This window comes from Parambassis ranga, unplaced genomic scaffold (genome assembly GCF_900634625.1).
Source record: "Parambassis ranga unplaced genomic scaffold, fParRan2.1 scaffold_107_arrow_ctg1, whole genome shotgun sequence".
NCBI lineage: Eukaryota > Metazoa > Chordata > Actinopteri > Ambassidae > Parambassis > Parambassis ranga.
In genome coordinates this window covers 1-16,871 of record NW_021144693.1, presented here as the reverse complement: position 1 = coordinate 16,871, position 16,871 = coordinate 1, and the positions used below count along the sequence as shown (strand labels likewise).

Sequence of the window (16,871 nt, the reverse complement as noted above, 5' to 3'; positions counted from 1 at the left end):
TTATTTTAATGTATGAGTTATGTTTAATAAATGCTTTTCTTATGATGGATTAAGTACTTATTCATGGTTAATTAGGACTTAAAAAGATGTAGCTATTATAAAGTGCATTCATCCCATTTTTTTATTTATACCATCTAACTATGTAGCTCTTCTGTTGTTGTAAGTTCTTTTTGTGAAAGATTATTTTTTTCCTTTGTTGTTGAAACCATCCATCCATCCATTATCTGAACCTGCTCTGTCCTGCAGTGCTGCCCTTGCAGCAACCACACTGATCAGTTACAGCTGTTTCTAATGTTGCATGTGAGGTGAATGTGACAACCTCTACACTCCGGCCATGGGGGCCGGAGCCTATCCCAGCTATCTACCGCTGAGAGGCAGGGTACACCCTGGACAGGTCACCAGCGGGTGTGGCCTCATGCTTTATGAATGTGTCATCATTAAAAAAGGTCCGCGCATCTTTGAGCGTCCCTGGGTGGGCTCGAACGACCTACCTTTCGGTTAACAGCCGAACGCGCTGGCCGATTGCGCCACAGAGACCTCGTGTCCGCCTGATGATGATACACTTGACCTGTACTTCCAGCATGAGCCTGTACCTGTACTTCCCGCATGCACCGAAAACCATGGTGCGACCGAGCGCCCTGATGGATACAGCAGAGTGGCGCAGCGGAAGCGTGCTGGGCCCATAACCCAGAGGTCGATGGATCGAAACCATCCTCTGCTAACGAGCACATCTTTAGGTTTCTGTCAACTTTTATGCCGTCCTCTTCTAAGAAGCACAATCACTTTTTGACAAACTGCCAGAAGCTGCAGGAGGATCCTGGAAGTGCAGGTCAAGTATATCATCGCCACGCTTACTCACATACAATGTGGCTGAAATCCTGACACCACGGGTGGGAGACACACTACATCACTTCAAGCTGGAAAAACCTTCCCTTAACAGAGGTGGTGGACTCAGACATCATCTTTCTACAACATACAATGCAGCTTCCATCCATTCCCAGGAAGTTTCACTCCAAGTCACATGTTCACAGCAAGAACAATAGGCTGTCCACCAGTCCCCCTCCTGTAATCTCAGACCCCGTTTACACATACACAGTGTTTTTAAAAAAACGGAGACTTTTCCCTTCGTTCCTGCCTTTCATTTGCACATAACTGGAGTTTTTGCCTCTGAAAACAAATCTTTCCAAAAAACTCCGGCAAAAATTGGAGATTTTGGAAAACGGCGTATTCGCGTTTCAATGTGAACTGACAAAAACGGCAGTCTGCGCGTCAGTTGGTGCGACCTTTTTTTGTGTAGTACGGCTGCCAGAGTAGGCTGTAGTCTAGTAATGGAAGCATTCCGGGTAGCGTTTGCATTCCTGTTGGTGTCAGCACTTTTTACATGTTTGCATTTGCAAAATACAGCTCCTCTTACTGTGTAGAGGAGCAGAGACATGTTGGGTCTCCAGGCTCAGCAACTTTGGAACAGCTTCTGACTCAAAGAGCCAGACTGCGATGAGGCTTCAGATTGGCTTGCACGGCTTTCTCCTTCTTCCTACACTGCCATTCACAGGCTCGCGTAGTCGTGATCACTCTTGGGGGCGTATTTATGCGTGGTAATGTAAACGGAAACTTTTTTGAAAACGATGATGTGTGCACGATGTTGTTTTGGAAAACGGAGGGAAGGAAATATTCGTTTTTCAAAATACCCGGCTATGTGTAAACGGGGTCTCATAGTCGTTAGCCAGTCGTTGGACACACCACACACAGCCAGTCAGACCGATACTAGTAAGTATGAGGTAATTAGAGCCATTGTTTTATGAGTTCCACACAGACCCACCCACTGAGGTCCTCCACAACATAAAACGCAGCATCCATCATTTAGCCCATTTGCAGGAGGTTCTTGAAAGCACAGATCAAATAACCTTTAGGTCAAGTCACGAGAAGATACTTTGGCCAAACTGTGCTCTTGTCAACTGCACAGCTGTTGTTGGTTGTCCTGATTTAAATTCCTGTGAAGAAATGGTGATAAGAAAAACCACACGTAGCTCCGATGCTAAGAAAGACAAACTCTGCGATGGCCGGGAATCGAACCCGGGTCAACTGCTTGGAAGGCAGCTATGCTCACCACTATACCACCATCGCTTTGCGTTCACGTGGTCATTTGAGACTACAAGCCATCCCTTCACTGTCTGTTCTATGCTGTACATGATTAGGAACGTGCTCTACAACTAGCAGACCAACTGCTTCCTCTCTGTTCTGCCACCTTTGTGTGCGCGTCTCCCGCTGATTACCTGCCCTGCCCTAACGTGCTTCACCTGTGTCTGATTGTCTCCCCTGACCTTGCGTGACCCCAGTGAATGGTAAAGACAGGCTCTGCGGCCTTAACATGACTTGTCTCTGTGTGTGTGTTTGTGCGTGTGTGTGTGTACATACGTGTGTACAGGTATGTTCAGCACAGAGTTAGGTCAGGCAGTGCTGTGTGTCTTCACCTGTTTGACCCGGACTTGCAGGACTGGAAACATGGCCTGACCACCTGTGGGAATTTCTGCCCACTGCAGCAGCTCTCTGCGTATTTATATTAACTCTGACTGTGACAGTGATTCACGCATGACACAGATCTATGCACGATACAGATCTGTGCATTGCACAGATGTATGCATGCATATCATGACGACATCACACCACAGTAAGGACACTGTTTGAGGTCACGACTCTGACATCACATTAAATAATGTCATCAAGATCATCTTATACATGTCATGAAGGAACCTGACTGAGAAAAGGAAATAGGATATTGTGACTCACATGCACGCACACAACCATGCATACATTCACACGTGCACACAGGTCTCGGTTAAGACCCTACAGGTAAGCACGGACAGGGAATGGTAAAGACAGGCACTGCGGCCTTGACAAGATTTGTCTGTGTGTGTGCAAGGTGTGTGCCCAGGTAAAGTGCGGCCTCCCCGGTGAGCTGCCAGCTGTCCCTCCCTTCTGGTCCTCCGGCAGACTACCAGGGGCCCCAGAAATACAAACAAACAAACACGAACAAAGCATAAACTCCTGGCCCCCTTCTCAGCAGCACCAGGGGCGTGACGCTGCATTTACAGTACCAGGGGCACGAGGATTTTCCCAGTGCGGTTTGCTTGGTTTAGCCCGGGGAGGGGTGCTTAAGTGCGGGTGAACAGGTTGTAGCGGTGCGCAAGGTTGTGGTAGGGTTAGATGCAGGAAAGATGACAGGTATCAGTTAACTAACAGGTTACATCTTTAAACAGGAAGCGATGTCACAGGGACACTGGGCTGTGACGACTTAAGCGAGACACAGGCTGAGAATGAGGAAGAGGAGTTGTTCTCAGCTCTCAGTTATCTCTATCTCTGTGTTTTTATGTGCAGATGACTGCGACAAAAGCCATGCGCCCAACGTGGGGCTCGAACCCACGACCCTGAGATTAAGAGTCTCATGCTCTACCGACTGAGCTAGCCGGGCAAGGCGAAGTGCAGAAACCTTGGAGGTGACGGTCACATGACCATTCAGAGAGCGACCGTGATAACCCCTACACTACAGAAACGCACATCCTAATTGCTTTAGAAAATATGTTCAGACTGCAGGTCTTAATGCCCAAATTGGATTTTTTGGTGAAATCCGTTTTTTTTCTTGCCGTTTACAAAATAATATGCCACTGCTACCACTCTCCTGTGACACGGTTACCATTGTAACCTATAGATACACAAGGTTGCTATGGTAACCCAAATTGACACAAGGTTGCCAGGGTAACCTACGGAATATAGAATACTGTGATCAAAGTCAGAATATGATGAAATTCGGAATTCTGAGGTCAAAGTCAGTATTCCGAGATGAAAACAGAATTTCAAAGTCAAAGTCATTATTTTGAGATGAAAGCCACAAGTATGAACAAACAATGAGTAACCACCGGGAGTACATCATTAATTAATTATTTTAATGTATGAGTTATGTTTAATAAATGCTTTTCTTATGATGGATTAAGTACTTATTCATGGTTAATTAGGACTTAAAAAGATGTAGCTATTATAAAGTGCATTCATCCCATTTTTTTATTTATACCATCTAACTATGTAGCTCTTCTGTTGTTGTAAGTTCTTTTTGTGAAAGATTATTTTTTTCCTTTGTTGTTGAAACCATCCATCCATCCATTATCTGAACCTGCTCTGTCCTGCAGTGCTGCCCTTGCAGCAACCACACTGATCAGTTACAGCTGTTTCTAATGTTGCATGTGAGGTGAATGTGACAACCTCTACACTCCGGCCATGGGGGCCGGAGCCTATCCCAGCTATCTACCGCTGAGAGGCAGGGTACACCCTGGACAGGTCACCAGCGGGTGTGGCCTCATGCTTTATGAATGTGTCATCATTAAAAAAGGTCCGCGCATCTTTGAGCGTCCCTGGGTGGGCTCGAACGACCTACCTTTCGGTTAACAGCCGAACGCGCTGGCCGATTGCGCCACAGAGACCTCGTGTCCGCCTGATGATGATACACTTGACCTGTACTTCCAGCATGAGCCTGTACCTGTACTTCCCGCATGCACCGAAAACCATGGTGCGACCGAGCGCCCTGATGGATACAGCAGAGTGGCGCAGCGGAAGCGTGCTGGGCCCATAACCCAGAGGTCGATGGATCGAAACCATCCTCTGCTAACGAGCACATCTTTAGGTTTCTGTCAACTTTTATGCCGTCCTCTTCTAAGAAGCACAATCACTTTTTGACAAACTGCCAGAAGCTGCAGGAGGATCCTGGAAGTGCAGGTCAAGTATATCATCGCCACGCTTACTCACATACAATGTGGCTGAAATCCTGACACCACGGGTGGGAGACACACTACATCACTTCAAGCTGGAAAAACCTTCCCTTAACAGAGGTGGTGGACTCAGACATCATCTTTCTACAACATACAATGCAGCTTCCATCCATTCCCAGGAAGTTTCACTCCAAGTCACATGTTCACAGCAAGAACAATAGGCTGTCCACCAGTCCCCCTCCTGTAATCTCAGACCCCGTTTACACATACACAGTGTTTTTAAAAAAACGGAGACTTTTCCCTTCGTTCCTGCCTTTCATTTGCACATAACTGGAGTTTTTGCCTCTGAAAACAAATCTTTCCAAAAAACTCCGGCAAAAATTGGAGATTTTGGAAAACGGCGTATTCGCGTTTCAATGTGAACTGACAAAAACGGCAGTCTGCGCGTCAGTTGGTGCGACCTTTTTTTGTGTAGTACGGCTGCCAGAGTAGGCTGTAGTCTAGTAATGGAAGCATTCCGGGTAGCGTTTGCATTCCTGTTGGTGTCAGCACTTTTTACATGTTTGCATTTGCAAAATACAGCTCCTCTTACTGTGTAGAGGAGCAGAGACATGTTGGGTCTCCAGGCTCAGCAACTTTGGAACAGCTTCTGACTCAAAGAGCCAGACTGCGATGAGGCTTCAGATTGGCTTGCACGGCTTTCTCCTTCTTCCTACACTGCCATTCACAGGCTCGCGTAGTCGTGATCACTCTTGGGGGCGTATTTATGCGTGGTAATGTAAACGGAAACTTTTTTGAAAACGATGATGTGTGCACGATGTTGTTTTGGAAAACGGAGGGAAGGAAATATTCGTTTTTCAAAATACCCGGCTATGTGTAAACGGGGTCTCATAGTCGTTAGCCAGTCGTTGGACACACCACACACAGCCAGTCAGACCGATACTAGTAAGTATGAGGTAATTAGAGCCATTGTTTTATGAGTTCCACACAGACCCACCCACTGAGGTCCTCCACAACATAAAACGCAGCATCCATCATTTAGCCCATTTGCAGGAGGTTCTTGAAAGCACAGATCAAATAACCTTTAGGTCAAGTCACGAGAAGATACTTTGGCCAAACTGTGCTCTTGTCAACTGCACAGCTGTTGTTGGTTGTCCTGATTTAAATTCCTGTGAAGAAATGGTGATAAGAAAAACCACACGTAGCTCCGATGCTAAGAAAGACAAACTCTGCGATGGCCGGGAATCGAACCCGGGTCAACTGCTTGGAAGGCAGCTATGCTCACCACTATACCACCATCGCTTTGCGTTCACGTGGTCATTTGAGACTACAAGCCATCCCTTCACTGTCTGTTCTATGCTGTACATGATTAGGAACGTGCTCTACAACTAGCAGACCAACTGCTTCCTCTCTGTTCTGCCACCTTTGTGTGCGCGTCTCCCGCTGATTACCTGCCCTGCCCTAACGTGCTTCACCTGTGTCTGATTGTCTCCCCTGACCTTGCGTGACCCCAGTGAATGGTAAAGACAGGCTCTGCGGCCTTAACATGACTTGTCTCTGTGTGTGTGTTTGTGCGTGTGTGTGTGTACATACGTGTGTACAGGTATGTTCAGCACAGAGTTAGGTCAGGCAGTGCTGTGTGTCTTCACCTGTTTGACCCGGACTTGCAGGACTGGAAACATGGCCTGACCACCTGTGGGAATTTCTGCCCACTGCAGCAGCTCTCTGCTTATTTATATTAACTCTGACTGTGACAGTGATTCACGCATGACACAGATCTATGCACGATACAGATCTGTGCATTGCACAGATGTATGCATGCATATCATGACGACATCACACCACAGTAAGGACACTGTTTGAGGTCACGACTCTGACATCACATTAAATAATGTCATCAAGATCATCTTATACGTGTCATGAAGGAACCTGACTGAGAAAAGGAAATAGGATATTGTGACTCACATGCACGCACACAACCATGCATACATTCACACGTGCACACAGGTCTCGGTTAAGACCCTACAGGTAAGCACGGACAGGGAATGGTAAAGACAGGCACTGCGGCCTTGACAAGATTTGTCTGTGTGTGTGCAAGGTGTGTGCCCAGGTAAAGTGCGGCCTCCCCGGTGAGCTGCCAGCTGTCCCTCCCTTCTGGTCCTCCGGCAGACTACCAGGGGCCCCAGAAATACAAACAAACAAACACGAACAAAGCATAAACTCCTGGCCCCCTTCTCAGCAGCACCAGGGGCGTGACGCTGCATTTACAGTACCAGGGGCACGAGGATTTTCCCAGTGCGGTTTGCTTGGTTTAGCCCGGGGAGGGGTGCTTAAGTGCGGGTGAACAGGTTGTAGCGGTGCGCAAGGTTGTGGTAGGGTTAGATGCAGGAAAGATGACAGGTATCAGTTAACTAACAGGTTACATCTTTAAACAGGAAGCGATGTCACAGGGACACTGGGCTGTGACGACTTAAGCGAGACACAGGCTGAGAATGAGGAAGAGGAGTTGTTCTCAGCTCTCAGTTATCTCTATCTCTGTGTTTTTATGTGCAGATGACTGCGACAAAAGCCATGCGCCCAACGTGGGGCTCGAACCCACGACCCTGAGATTAAGAGTCTCATGCTCTACCGACTGAGCTAGCCGGGCAAGGCGAAGTGCAGAAACCTTGGAGGTGACGGTCACATGACCATTCAGAGAGCGACCGTGATAACCCCTACACTACAGAAACGCACATCCTAATTGCTTTAGAAAATATGTTCAGACTGCAGGTCTTAATGCCCAAATTGGATTTTTTGGTGAAATCCGTTTTTTTTCTTGCCGTTTACAAAATAATATGCCACTGCTACCACTCTCCTGTGACACGGTTACCATTGTAACCTATAGATACACAAGGTTGCTATGGTAACCCAAATTGACACAAGGTTGCCAGGGTAACCTACGGAATATAGAATACTGTGATCAAAGTCAGAATATGATGAAATTCGGAATTCTGAGGTCAAAGTCAGTATTCCGAGATGAAAACAGAATTTCAAAGTCAAAGTCATTATTTTGAGATGAAAGCCACAAGTATGAACAAACAATGAGTAACCACCGGGAGTACATCATTAATTAATTATTTTAATGTATGAGTTATGTTTAATAAATGCTTTTCTTATGATGGATTAAGTACTTATTCATGGTTAATTAGGACTTAAAAAGATGTAGCTATTATAAAGTGCATTCATCCCATTTTTTTATTTATACCATCTAACTATGTAGCTCTTCTGTTGTTGTAAGTTCTTTTTGTGAAAGATTATTTTTTTCCTTTGTTGTTGAAACCATCCATCCATCCATTATCTGAACCTGCTCTGTCCTGCAGTGCTGCCCTTGCAGCAACCACACTGATCAGTTACAGCTGTTTCTAATGTTGCATGTGAGGTGAATGTGACAACCTCTACACTCCGGCCATGGGGGCCGGAGCCTATCCCAGCTATCTACCGCTGAGAGGCAGGGTACACCCTGGACAGGTCACCAGCGGGTGTGGCCTCATGCTTTATGAATGTGTCGTCATTAAAAAAGGTCCGCGCATCTTTGAGCGTCCCTGGGTGGGCTCGAACGACCTACCTTTCGGTTAACAGCCGAACGCGCTGGCCGATTGCGCCACAGAGACCTCGTGTCCGCCTGATGATGATACACTTGACCTGTACTTCCAGCATGAGCCTGTACCTGAACTTCCCGCATGCACCGAAAACCATGGTGCGACCGAGCGCCCTGATGGATACAGCAGAGTGGCGCAGCGGAAGCGTGCTGGGCCCATAACCCAGAGGTCGATGGATCGAAACCATCCTCTGCTAACGAGCACATCTTTAGGTTTCTGTCAACTTTTATGCCGTCCTCTTCTAAGAAGCACAATCACTTTTTGACAAACTGCCAGAAGCTGCAGGAGGATCCTGGAAGTGCAGGTCAAGTATATCATCGCCACGCTTACTCACATACAATGTGGCTGAAATCCTGACACCACGGGTGGGAGACACACTACATCACTTCAAGCTGGAAAAACCTTCCCTTAACAGAGGTGGTGGACTCAGACATCATCTTTCTACAACATACAATGCAGCTTCCATCCATTCCCAGGAAGTTTCACTCCAAGTCACATGTTCACAGCAAGAACAATAGGCTGTCCACCAGTCCCCCTCCTGTAATCTCAGACCCCGTTTACACATACACAGTGTTTTTAAAAAAACGGAGACTTTTCCCTTCGTTCCTGCCTTTCATTTGCACATAACTGGAGTTTTTGCCTCTGAAAACAAATCTTTCCAAAAAACTCCGGCAAAAATTGGAGATTTTGGAAAACGGCGTATTCGCGTTTCAATGTGAACTGACAAAAACGGCAGTCTGCGCGTCAGTTGGTGCGACCTTTTTTTGTGTAGTACGGCTGCCAGAGTAGGCTGTAGTCTAGTAATGGAAGCATTCCGGGTAGCGTTTGCATTCCTGTTGGTGTCAGCACTTTTTACATGTTTGCATTTGCAAAATACAGCTCCTCTTACTGTGTAGAGGAGCAGAGACATGTTGGGTCTCCAGGCTCAGCAACTTTGGAACAGCTTCTGACTCAAAGAGCCAGACTGCGATGAGGCTTCAGATTGGCTTGCACGGCTTTCTCCTTCTTCCTACACTGCCATTCACAGGCTCGCGTAGTCGTGATCACTCTTGGGGGCGTATTTATGCGTGGTAATGTAAACGGAAACTTTTTTGAAAACGATGATGTGTGCACGATGTTGTTTTGGAAAACGGAGGGAAGGAAATATTCGTTTTTCAAAATACCCGGCTATGTGTAAACGGGGTCTCATAGTCGTTAGCCAGTCGTTGGACACACCACACACAGCCAGTCAGACCGATACTAGTAAGTATGAGGTAATTAGAGCCATTGTTTTATGAGTTCCACACAGACCCACCCACTGAGGTCCTCCACAACATAAAACGCAGCATCCATCATTTAGCCCATTTGCAGGAGGTTCTTGAAAGCACAGATCAAATAACCTTTAGGTCAAGTCACGAGAAGATACTTTGGCCAAACTGTGCTCTTGTCAACTGCACAGCTGTTGTTGGTTGTCCTGATTTAAATTCCTGTGAAGAAATGGTGATAAGAAAAACCACACGTAGCTCCGATGCTAAGAAAGACAAACTCTGCGATGGCCGGGAATCGAACCCGGGTCAACTGCTTGGAAGGCAGCTATGCTCACCACTATACCACCATCGCTTTGCGTTCACGTGGTCATTTGAGACTACAAGCCATCCCTTCACTGTCTGTTCTATGCTGTACATGATTAGGAACGTGCTCTACAACTAGCAGACCAACTGCTTCCTCTCTGTTCTGCCCCCTTTGTGTGCGCGTCTCCCGCTGATTACCTGCCCTGCCCTAACGTGCTTCACCTGTGTCTGATTGTCTCCCCTGACCTTGCGTGACCCCAGTGAATGGTAAAGACAGGCTCTGCGGCCTTAACATGACTTGTCTCTGTGTGTGTGTGTGTGTGTGTGTGTGTGTACATACGTGTGTACAGGTATGTTCAGCACAGAGTTAGGTCAGGCAGTGCTGTGTGTCTTCACCTGTTTGACCCGGACTTGCAGGACTGGAAACATGGCCTGACCACCTGTGGGAATTTCTGCCCACTGCAGCAGCTCTCTGCTTATTTATATTAACTCTGACTGTGACAGTGATTCACGCATGACACAGATCTATGCACGATACAGATCTGTGCATTGCACAGATGTATGCATGCATATCATGACGACATCACACCACAGTAAGGACACTGTTTGAGGTCACGACTCTGACATCACATTAAATAATGTCATCAAGATCATCTTATACGTGTCATGAAGGAACCTGACTGAGAAAAGGAAATAGGATATTGTGACTCACATGCACGCACACAACCATGCATACATTCACACGTGCACACAGGTCTCGGTTAAGACCCTACAGGTAAGCACGGACAGGGAATGGTAAAGACAGGCACTGCGGCCTTGACAAGATTTGTCTGTGTGTGTGCAAGGTGTGTGCCCAGGTAAAGTGCGGCCTCCCCGGTGAGCTGCCAGCTGTCCCTCCCTTCTGGTCCTCCGGCAGACTACCAGGGGCCCCAGAAATACAAACAAACAAACACGAACAAAGCATAAACTCCTGGCCCCCTTCTCAGCAGCACCAGGGGCGTGACGCTGCATTTACAGTACCAGGGGCACGAGGATTTTCCCAGTGCGGTTTGCTTGGTTTAGCCTGGGGAGGGGTGCTTAAGTGCGGGTGAACAGGTTGTAGCGGTGCGCAAGGTTGTGGTAGGGTTAGATGCAGGAAAGATGACAGGTATCAGTTAACTAACAGGTTACATCTTTAAACAGGAAGCGATGTCACAGGGACACTGGGCTGTGACGACTTAAGCGAGACACAGGCTGAGAATGAGGAAGAGGAGTTGTTCTCAGCTCTCAGTTATCTCTATCTCTGTGTTTTTATGTGCAGATGACTGCGACAAAAGCCATGCGCCCAACGTGGGGCTCGAACCCACGACCCTGAGATTAAGAGTCTCATGCTCTACCGACTGAGCTAGCCGGGCAAGGCGAAGTGCAGAAACCTCGGAGGTGACGGTCACATGACCATTCAGAGAGCGACCGTGATAACCCCTACACTACAGAAACGCACATCCTAATTGCTTTAGAAAATATGTTCAGACTGCAGGTCTTAATGCCCAAATCGGATTTTTTGGTGAAATCCGTTTTTTTTCTTGCCGTTTACAAAATAATATGCCACTGCTACCACTCTCCTGTGACACGGTTACCATTGTAACCTATAGATACACAAGGTTGCTATGGTAACCCAAATTGACACAAGGTTGCCAGGGTAACCTACGGAATATAGAATACTGTGATCAAAGTCAGAATATGATGAAATTCGGAATTCTGAGGTCAAAGTCAGTATTCCGAGATGAAAACAGAATTTCAAAGTCAAAGTCATTATTTTGAGATGAAAGCCACAAGTATGAACAAACAATGAGTAACCACCGGGAGTACATCATTAATTAATTATTTTAATGTATGAGTTATGTTTAATAAATGCTTTTCTTATGATGGATTAAGTACTTATTCATGGTTAATTAGGACTTAAAAAGATGTAGCTATTATAAAGTGCATTCATCCCATTTTTTTATTTATACCATCTAACTATGTAGCTCTTCTGTTGTTGTAAGTTCTTTTTGTGAAAGATTATTTTTTTCCTTTGTTGTTGAAACCATCCATCCATCCATTATCTGAACCTGCTCTGTCCTGCAGTGCTGCCCTTGCAGCAACCACACTGATCAGTTACAGCTGTTTCTAATGTTGCATGTGAGGTGAATGTGACAACCTCTACACTCCGGCCATGGGGGCCGGAGCCTATCCCAGCTATCTACCGCTGAGAGGCAGGGTACACCCTGGACAGGTCACCAGCGGGTGTGGCCTCATGCTTTATGAATGTGTCATCATTAAAAAAGGTCCGCGCATCTTTGAGCGTCCCTGGGTGGGCTCGAACGACCTACCTTTCGGTTAACAGCCGAACGCGCTGGCCGATTGCGCCAAAGCTGGGGAACAATAGTCTGTCATGGGGGGGGAAGAAAGGAAAGAAGGGGGGAAGAAGGGGGAAGAGGGAAAAAGAAGGAAAAAGAAGGAAAAAATGAGGAAAAAATGAGGAAAAAGAAGGAAGAAGAGGAGAAAAATGAGAAAAAACGTGAGAGAAGGGAAGAGATGATTTTTATTTGGACATAAATGATTTTAAACCTGTTTTTCATTTTTATATTAATTTATGCTTCGACCCCAAGGTTCCCGGTTCGAGTCCCACAAACGCCAAATATTAATGCATTAGATTTGGACTGATTTAAAAAAATGTGTAACTGGAAGTGCTGTGTACATGAGAAGTCTTTGCTTAATGCTGTTGTGTGACAACACAACAACACACTTTAACACCGATTTTGCCGATTATTAACCTTACGTTACTGATACATTGATATTTTTATGTCTGCATTTGTGGTGTGTGGTGAGATCCATCATCGCCCTCTACACGCCCACACAACAGCATTAAGCAAAGACTTCTCATGTACACAGCACTTAACAGACTCTAATCTCAACACAAAAACACACAGAAAACAATACATTACTCACTTTACCAAACTTTATTTATAGTTGTCACAAGCATTTTACAGAGTAATAAATTATAACAAAAACAATTATTTATAAAAATAGGTCTGGCACAGTGCTGAGGGTATTTGTCCGAGGGGTCATCTATGCCTCTCTCATATTATTTTTTTTGTTTTATGTTGTCCAGCCACTGCTCTTTTGGGACAGTCTGCTGTTCTGTACTGTCCACACTTCTTACACGTGTTGTGCAGTACTTTACGCTGCAGTGTACGTGCAGGAGCAGCAGGAGTCACAGGGGCAGGAGAAGGACAGGCTGGGGCAGATGCTGGGGGCACATTTGCATGGGGCAGAGGGTCAGCTGCCACGACTGGGGAGGTCCAGCACCTGCATCAGTACCATACTGTCCTGCCTCTTCACCCTCTTGTTGTGCCACTGCACCAGAGTAGTGTGGTTAACGTCCACCAGCTGCATACTAGTCTGCTGCATGACAGCCCCATTACACAGAATAAGCTGCCTTATTTTACGGTAATCCTCCAAGATGTGGTCCCATCTGGAAAATGTGCTTGTCCCCCTTTTCTTGGGACTACGGTGGATAGCACAGAGCCTAATGAAGATCATTTCCACTAGACGACAGCAATCTGGCCACTGAGCCAGTGGTGCAGTGGTGGTGAGCGCTTGTCGCTTCAAACTCTCCACCCCGGGTGTAAAGTCCTGCCTCTTCTTTGGTGACCTAAACCTGCCTGTATTCAGCCTGCTCTGGTGCCTGGCAGCAAACACCACCCTTTGCTTGCCGTAGTCCAGAAGGTTCTGCCACGACGCAACAATGGTGCTGACCTGAGGGAGAGCAGAATGACAACACAGGCACATGAGAAAAGAAAATATAAGCGTGGACATGTATGACAGGCGCAGAAGCACACACAAACATCTGACCTGCTGACTGGTGAGGGCTAGAGAGGACTGCTTCCTCAGCTCCACCAGATACTCTGCCAAGCTGTCAACTCTGTCTATGCCTGGCACACCAGCATCAACCACAGCCTGGGGGAAAACAGAGATGAGAAATATAAGAACCCAGAAAGCACAAATCACACAATAATATTTCTTAATAGCAACTAATGTTACTACAAATAAATGTGCTTTGACATACCCAGATGCTGAGGATACACCAGGCTGTGGCATGGAGGTGGTGGTAGCCTCCTCCTCACAGAGGATGAGGACTGGTGGTCCTCCTAGCCACCAAGCTGGGCTTTAATGCAGCAGAGTGCACCCCACCAAAGGGAGATTTAGTGAACTGGAGAGAGAGGAGCAGGACACTGAGTGGCAGGCTGGTAAAGCAACATTACATGATGTAACAGACACAGCATTTGATGTTATCTGTGTGTATTGAAGCAACTGTCACTCATTAAACTGCATGATGCTATATAATAATGTCCATAGTAAGTAACAGGCTAACACTTTACCTTCTCATAGAGGTCATGCCACCTCTGCTGCCTAGGAGCTGGCCTGCAGCCTCCAGCAGGGCAAACACCTGAGCTGGCAGCCTGCTCATCCACTCATCTTCTCCCATAGCCGTGTGGCTCTTAGGCTTATTGCTCATCTAAAGATACTGACAACAATAAAAAACGCTGAGCATGCAATAATGAACAACGCGCTGTGACGCCGCTGCACTAAATAAACAGTTAATATGCGAATACATACGCGTCCACAGCGATCGTGTAATATAAAGAACACGTGCTCCTGGTTTTCAAATAATGTACGGAAGCGCTGCTGAACTGAATTATGTTTTCTTTATGTCACTATAACGTGATCTTATCACGTTATAACAAGCTAGCGGCTCATCGCGTCCTGTCATGCTATAACGGGATGAGCCGCTGTTTTACAACGTGACAGCGTCTTATCACGTTATAACGATACAAGACGCTATTGTAAACCGCACGTTTGCAGTATTTACTTACTTTTTAGACGCGTCGAATCCTTCGTCGTAGACGACCGACTGACTGGAAACGGTTGCTATGGACTCGCTACGTCATCCAATGTAGAATGGAAATGCGCGCCGCCATTGGCGCTGTCGAGCGTCGTCGCGCCGCGCGATTGGATGAAATCCAATCTTACATTGGACGGCGGCGTACGCGATAGGCCGAGGAGATTGGAATTGGACAGACTGTCGTGAGCCAGGTAGCGCCACAGAGACCTCGTGTCCGCCTGATGATGATACACTTGACCTGTACTTCCAGCATGAGCCTGTACCTGTACTTCCCGCATGCACCGAAAACCATGGTGCGACCAAGCGCCCTGATGGATACAGCAGAGTGGCGCAGCGGAAGCGTGCTGGGCCCATAACCCAGAGGTCGATGGATCGAAACCATCCTCTGCTAACGAGCACATCTTTAGGTTTCTGTCAACTTTTATGCCGTCCTCTTCTAAGAAGCACAATCACTTTTTGACAAACTGCCAGAAGCTGCAGGAGGATCCTGGAAGTGCAGGTCAAGTATATCATCGCCACGCTTACTCACATACAATGTGGCTGAAATCCTGACACCACGGGTGGGAGACACACTACATCACTTCAAGCTGGAAAAACCTTCCCTTAACAGAGGTGGTGGACTCAGACATCATCTTTCTACAACATACAATGCAGCTTCCATCCATTCCCAGGAAGTTTCACTCCAAGTCACATGTTCACAGCAAGAACAATAGGCTGTCCACCAGTCCCCCTCCTGTAATCTCAGACCCCGTTTACACATACACAGTGTTTTTAAAAAAACGGAGACTTTTCCCTTCGTTCCTGCCTTTCATTTGCACATAACTGGAGTTTTTGCCTCTGAAAACAAATCTTTCCAAAAAACTCCGGCAAAAATTGGAGATTTTGGAAAACGGCGTATTCGCGTTTCAATGTGAACTGACAAAAACGGCAGTCTGCGCGTCAGTTGGTGCGACCTTTTTTTGTGTAGTACGGCTGCCAGAGTAGGCTGTAGTCTAGTAATGGAAGCATTCCGGGTAGCGTTTGCATTCCTGTTGGTGTCAGCACTTTTTACATGTTTGCATTTGCAAAATACAGCTCCTCTTACTGTGTAGAGGAGCAGAGACATGTTGGGTCTCCAGGCTCAGCAACTTTGGAACAGCTTCTGACTCAAAGAGCCAGACTGCGATGAGGCTTCAGATTGGCTTGCACGGCTTTCTCCTTCTTCCTACACTGCCATTCACAGGCTCGCGTAGTCGTGATCACTCTTGGGGGCGTATTTATGCGTGGTAATGTAAACGGAAACTTTTTTGAAAACGATGATGTGTGCACGATGTTGTTTTGGAAAACGGAGGGAAGGAAATATTCCTTTTTCAAAATACCCGGCTATGTGTAAACGGGGTCTCATAGTCGTTAGCCAGTCGTTGGACACACCACACACAGCCAGTCAGACCGATACTAGTAAGTATGAGGTAATTAGAGCCATTGTTTTATGAGTTCCACACAGACCCACCCACTGAGGTCCTCCACAACATAAAACGCAGCATCCATCATTTAGCCCATTTGCAGGAGGTTCTTGAAAGCACAGATCAAATAACCTTTAGGTCAAGTCACGAGAAGATACTTTGGCCAAACTGTGCTCTTGTCAACTGCACAGCTGTTGTTGGTTGTCCTGATTTAAATTCCTGTGAAGAAATGGTGATAAGAAAAACCACACGTAGCTCCGATGCTAAGAAAGACAAACTCTGCGATGGCCGGGAATCGAACCCGGGTCAACTGCTTGGAAGGCAGCTATGCTCACCACTATACCACCATCGCTTTGCGTTCACGTGGTCATTTGAGACTACAAGCCATCCCTTCACTGTCTGTTCTATGCTGTACATGATTAGGAACGTGCTCTACAACTAGCAGACCAACTGCTTCCTCTCTGTTCTGCCACCTTTGTGTGCGCGTCTCCCGCTGATTACCTGCCCTGCCCTAACGTGCTTCACCTGTGTCTGATTGTCTCCCCTGACCTTCGTGA

At 46.7% G+C, this 16,871-nt stretch overlaps 10 non-coding genes across 10 annotated transcripts; all 10 read right to left on the bottom strand.

Moving 5' to 3' along the window:
- Positions 1-463: 463 nt before the first annotated feature.
- Positions 464-537, bottom strand: trnan-guu (transfer RNA asparagine (anticodon GUU)). Its single transcript has one exon. It is a non-coding gene; the product is annotated as a tRNA-Asn (tRNA).
- A 1,515-nt stretch (positions 538-2,052) lies between these two features.
- trnag-ucc (transfer RNA glycine (anticodon UCC)) lies at positions 2,053-2,124 on the bottom strand. Its single transcript has one exon. It is a non-coding gene; the product is annotated as a tRNA-Gly (tRNA).
- Positions 2,125-3,396: 1,272 nt separating this feature from the next.
- trnak-cuu (transfer RNA lysine (anticodon CUU)) lies at positions 3,397-3,469 on the bottom strand. Its single transcript has one exon. It is a non-coding gene; the product is annotated as a tRNA-Lys (tRNA).
- A 929-nt stretch (positions 3,470-4,398) lies between these two features.
- trnan-guu (transfer RNA asparagine (anticodon GUU)) lies at positions 4,399-4,472 on the bottom strand. The gene has a single exon. It is a non-coding gene; the product is annotated as a tRNA-Asn (tRNA).
- Positions 4,473-5,987: 1,515 nt separating this feature from the next.
- Positions 5,988-6,059, bottom strand: trnag-ucc (transfer RNA glycine (anticodon UCC)). The gene has a single exon. It is a non-coding gene; the product is annotated as a tRNA-Gly (tRNA).
- A 1,272-nt stretch (positions 6,060-7,331) lies between these two features.
- trnak-cuu (transfer RNA lysine (anticodon CUU)) lies at positions 7,332-7,404 on the bottom strand. Its single transcript has one exon. It is a non-coding gene; the product is annotated as a tRNA-Lys (tRNA).
- A 929-nt stretch (positions 7,405-8,333) lies between these two features.
- trnan-guu (transfer RNA asparagine (anticodon GUU)) lies at positions 8,334-8,407 on the bottom strand. The gene has a single exon. It is a non-coding gene; the product is annotated as a tRNA-Asn (tRNA).
- Positions 8,408-9,922: 1,515 nt separating this feature from the next.
- On the bottom strand, positions 9,923-9,994 carry trnag-ucc (transfer RNA glycine (anticodon UCC)). Its single transcript has one exon. It is a non-coding gene; the product is annotated as a tRNA-Gly (tRNA).
- Positions 9,995-11,266: 1,272 nt separating this feature from the next.
- trnak-cuu (transfer RNA lysine (anticodon CUU)) lies at positions 11,267-11,339 on the bottom strand. The gene has a single exon. It is a non-coding gene; the product is annotated as a tRNA-Lys (tRNA).
- Positions 11,340-16,594: 5,255 nt separating this feature from the next.
- On the bottom strand, positions 16,595-16,666 carry trnag-ucc (transfer RNA glycine (anticodon UCC)). The gene has a single exon. It is a non-coding gene; the product is annotated as a tRNA-Gly (tRNA).
- Positions 16,667-16,871: the final 205 nt, after the last annotated feature.